The sequence below is a fragment of the Belonocnema kinseyi genome, chromosome 10 (genome assembly GCF_010883055.1).
Source record: "Belonocnema kinseyi isolate 2016_QV_RU_SX_M_011 chromosome 10, B_treatae_v1, whole genome shotgun sequence".
NCBI lineage: Eukaryota > Metazoa > Arthropoda > Insecta > Hymenoptera > Cynipidae > Belonocnema > Belonocnema kinseyi.
This window is the reverse complement of record NC_046666.1, coordinates 66564205-66569117: the sequence shown is the minus strand read 5'-3', so window position 1 is coordinate 66569117 and position 4913 is coordinate 66564205. Positions and strand designations below refer to the sequence as shown.

The 4913-nt window shown below is 29.6% G+C and overlaps 1 protein-coding gene across 1 annotated transcript in view; it reads left to right on the top strand.

Annotated features, from left to right (window-relative positions):
• Positions 1-4913, top strand: part of LOC117181643 (protein PFC0760c-like) — a 235372-nt gene that overhangs the window by 194067 nt on the left and 36392 nt on the right. The gene's annotated exons all lie outside the window — the stretch shown is intronic.

Here is a 4913-nt window from a genome sequence, read left to right as displayed (position 1 = left end):
ACTTTTCCTGTTATTGACAAGCACTGTGAACGTCAAATAGATAAAATGGCCATTTTTTCGTCATATCTGTTTGTTTATTTATAAAAAATTGAAAACCTAATTGAAAAATCATGCTCGACAACTCTCTTAGAAATCTTAACAGCTTTTTTCAATTTTTGTTGTTCAAATCGCTTAATATTTGTGGGCTGTACGTTTTTTTGAACTAAAAATGAAATGTTTTACCCACGGTGGGTTGGGAATGTGAGAATGAGATCATATGAACTCCCATGTAACACAACGCTGCTGAAGGTTGTTTGAAATTCTCAGCATAAAACACTAACCAGCTATGACTCTTGGTTGAAACTAACCGCCCCCCACCCCCGCCCCCAAACCCTCGTTAATCGAAGTTTTGTTGGTCACTAAGGTAGGGATTTAATTTAGAAGTTGAAAAACGGTAAGGCTGGTGTTTCGACCGTATGTGCTACGTTTAAAACGTAAAAATAAAATTGGAAATGAGTAAATTCAGTTTTTGGAAAACCGGCAGATGTTGCAGTAAAATGTTTAATAACAAACTTTTTTAAAGAATGCGCATTTTCTTTAAAGAATCAATGGAACTACGTCTGTTTTAATATCAATGCATGTTACGAATTGTAATAATATACATTTATGGAAATGATATAAAAGTTGAGATACATGATGAGAATGTATTCGTTAAAGCCGAAGGAGCTTTAACAAAAAAAAGTCACTATCACTAAATTACTATTGTCGATGTTTTGACTTTAAGTTTAAAAAAATCTGTGCACAAGTGTAAGCAATATACAAAGACCGGGCGCGGAGCGCAAGATAAATATATTATCGAGCGCGAAGCGCGAGAACCAACAGTCGCGCGCCCTAGGCGGGCTCAAACTCAGCTATTATAGTTGTCGTTGAGAATTTAACTTTTTGGATGAAAATTCAACTACATGGTTAAAGGTTAACTCCTTTGTTACGTTTTTTATTTTAAGATTTATCATTTTAGTAGAAAAATCGTCTTTTTGGTAGAAAATTGATTTACTTGTTTAAAAGTTGAAGTCCTTTGGTTAAAATTTCAATTTCTTTAATTGATGATTCATCATTTTAGTTGAAAATTGATCTCTTTGAGATTGAGAATGTAACTATTCTGTTAAAAATTAGGGTTTTTAGTTGAAAATTAATTATTTAAACTGAACCTATAACTATTCTATTTTTCATTTAGTATTTAACTATTTGGTTAAAATTGATCTGTTTTAATTGAAAATTCAACGTTATCTAAAACATTCCTTACTTCAGAAATATTTTCGACACTTATAGATATGAATGATGTTGTGTATATGTAAATTAATTTTTAACTCGCATAAGTGGATCATTTTGATCTGAAGTTGATAATCAGAATTATTTATTGATAAATTTGTTGTCTATCTTATCGTCTTGAATTAATTGAGTAAGTTATTGAAATTATTTGTATTTAGAAATACAGTGTCGAATATACTTACTAATATTGGTATGAATATGGTTCGTCCAAAAATAAAAATATCTGCCCGCTTCGCGGACACATTTTCATCGCGCGCTATGCGTCTTCACATTATGAATTGTCTACTTAATTAAGTATAGTCAAAGATTAAGCTTCTCAAAGCTTTGTAGGCTTTGAGGTACACATTCTCATCGTGACATTCGCGCTACGCGCTCGATTTTTGACAGACATTTGTAAACAGGTTTTGTTGGATTTTTTTTCTCGTAACTTTCGTCGTTTTTCCACACATTCTTTTTATTTTATTTTATTTCAACGTTATTTTTCACGAATAAAACAAAAAGTCCGCGTCCTATCAAGAAGTGATTCTTAACGAAATTGTAGATCTTTTTTGGGATAACCATTTTTGTTAATTCATCTTTTTTTGTATCCTACATAGTTTGTCCACTAAATGGAATTTTTATTTTCTATTATTTTTTGTGCAATCTAAATTTGAATTTTCGATTTTTGAAGAAAATCAAAAAATTGGTTATGATAATATTGTAGGGCTTTCAAAAAGAATTGTTTTTCCTTTCTTGACTTTTTTTCATATCGTGCGTTTATCGGCTTCAAATTTTGATTATCGGTTGATTAAAAAAAATGTTGAAAACGCTATAACTCTGAGAATTTTCTTTTTATCGAAAAAAGTCATAAGGATAAATTGTTTGTTCTTTCTAATACTATAAATATCCGCACACAGAATTTTCAAATTCAGAAAAAAGTGGTCTCACAAATTTTCAAAATGCGCTCACTTTTTGAATTTTTATCAAAAATGGCTGGTTCAAGAACTCGTCCTTTCTTTTAGGACCTAAAATAATTGTGCCAACGATGAATTTTATTCGTTCATTTTTTCGAGAATTATCGTGTTTACGGACGGACGGACGGCCGAACGGACAGACAGACAGACGCCATCGTGAAAACAAATTTCCGACAATTCTAATATTTTCTCAACCATAAATGATGAGAATGTAAAAAAAAGAAAGGAATTTGAAACTCTGCAGTAAATTAGTTAGATTAGTCGATCTCAGAGAACTTAAACTATACTCGTCGTAGCTGACAAATAATGCAAATTCTCATAAAGGTCTCATAACTATGATTTACTGGTACTTAATCAGATTCATAAGATTCTTATCACAAATTTTATAATATAAGAAGCAAGTAAGATACATCATCTAACATGTTCTGAAATAGTTCGCTACATTTTGTCAATATTAAGTGATCAAAAATCAGAACTGATATATGAAACATGGTTCCATGTGATCTGGGCACTTTCTTTTTGTTTCCTTATCTTCCTTTTATGATGTACCTTTACATAATCTTTATAAAAACAGGTGACTATTTTGTAGCAAATGAAGGCTTTGACTTTTATGTCTTTATTTCTGTAAACGAACATTGACGACAGGTACATTTCCTATAAGTACAGTAATTTCTGTCGGTACAAGAGCCAGAGAGACCGGAGATAAAGACTTCATAAATCAACATCGAAAGATACTGGGTCAACAAAATTACAAGGCACGATAGCGAATTCCTCAAGAAGGTTTTATAGTTCAAGTTATACTGCACTACATCTTTCTAAAAAGTATGATGATACATTTTTTGCTTTGTGCTTAATTAATAGTATTTCAGAAGTTAAAAATTTCAAGCTTTCCAAATAAAAGAGTGTCAAATTGAATAACTCTTAATCTTTTATTTATATATCGTACGTCATTTTTTCCGAACACATTGTTTACGAATATATTTAGGGGTCATCTAAAAATAACGCTGGACGATTTAGAAGAGAGATAAATTGGTAAAATCACACTGTTTCTTACGAATTAACAGAAGTAGTTCAACTTTGAACTAAATTGTTTAATTTTTACCCAAAAATTGTTGAATTTTCAAGTTTAAAAAAAGTGCTTCCCACAAAGAGGAGTATATTAACCAAATTGTTCAATTTTCTATAAAAATAAAATATTTCCAACAAGACAGTTAAAGTTTCAACAGAGAAGATAAATTTTTCTCAAAAAGGACGAATTTTCGATAAATTAGAAAAATTTTCAAACAAATAAATAAATTTCTGAACTAAAAAAAAAATAATTTTTAAACCAAAGATGGTAGAGTTTAATTTTCTTTAAATAAAATAATTATCAATAAAAAATGAATTTTTTATAACAAAAAAATTTAATTTCCAATCAAAAAAGTCGAATTTTCTGCAAAACAGTTGAATATTCAACAAAAATCTTATTTTTCGACCAAACAGTTCAATTTTCAACCAAGCAGTCAAATATTCAGATAATAAAATAAAGTTTTAAGAAAAAAAACACTTTTTTTTAAGGACTTCAGTTCTCAACCAAAGAGATCAATTTTTAACTAAAATTATCAATCTTAAAATAAACAAAAATGAGTTTTTAAGATATTAGTTCAACTTTTGAATTTTTGAAAAAATCCTTATTAAATTTTCAAACGAATGTTAAAATTTTCAACCAAGCAATATGATTCCATACCTAAAAATATAATAGCAGAATTTTTAAATAAAAATAATAAATTGTTAACCTGAAAATTTAAAATTACAGGATAGGAGAAAAATTCAAATTTTTCTATATTTGACTGTAAATCTCGATGGATCTGGAAAGTATTTTTGTTTACTTTAAAAAAGTCTTTCTAAAGATTTACGTAAAAATAATATTTAAAGTGAGTTGAAAAGTTCGGGGTACCTAAGAAACTTCTCTTTCAATTTCTTTAGGCTTTAAAATCATTTTTTTTAATAGGGGTCTACTAAATATTAATAATTTCTTACAATCTGTTGAAAAAATCAGAATGTTTTAATTTGTGTCTGTAATATAGTAATTTTAAATGCAGTGTAATGGCATAAAATTGTCAGCTTTATGCCTAAGTAATTGCGGGTCTCGTAAGCAAATACGACAGATCAGGCGATTCTCCGATATACGGACAAGCAAAACACATGCAGGCTTCCATACAAAACCTTAAGCAATAATTATTATCCTGCAAGTATTAAGTTCGCGTCAACGGCCTGTTATACTCATGACATAAATTGTAGGGGCTTTTCAATTTGAGCACATATTTAATTATTAAAATTACGCTTTACTACATAATACATACGTGGTAAATGTTTAAAAATGGGAAGATTTCACATAAAACACGTTCGATTTCTTTTATATGTATCAAAACATGGAGTTGCTTCCTATCGGCTATACCGCTTTTTCGAATTATATGTTAATATTATAATATTAACATATTATTGAAGCTGCTTCCCATAACTGCAGTTTGCATTCCATTTCACAAAAATGTAGTTTCCCTCTTTCAAAGTATGGATGGATCCTACAAGCTATAAAAACAATATACACAGGTAGCAAAGCGAGTGTAAGAGTGAATGGGAAACTGAGTGACTGTTTCGATATTGTTCAAGGAG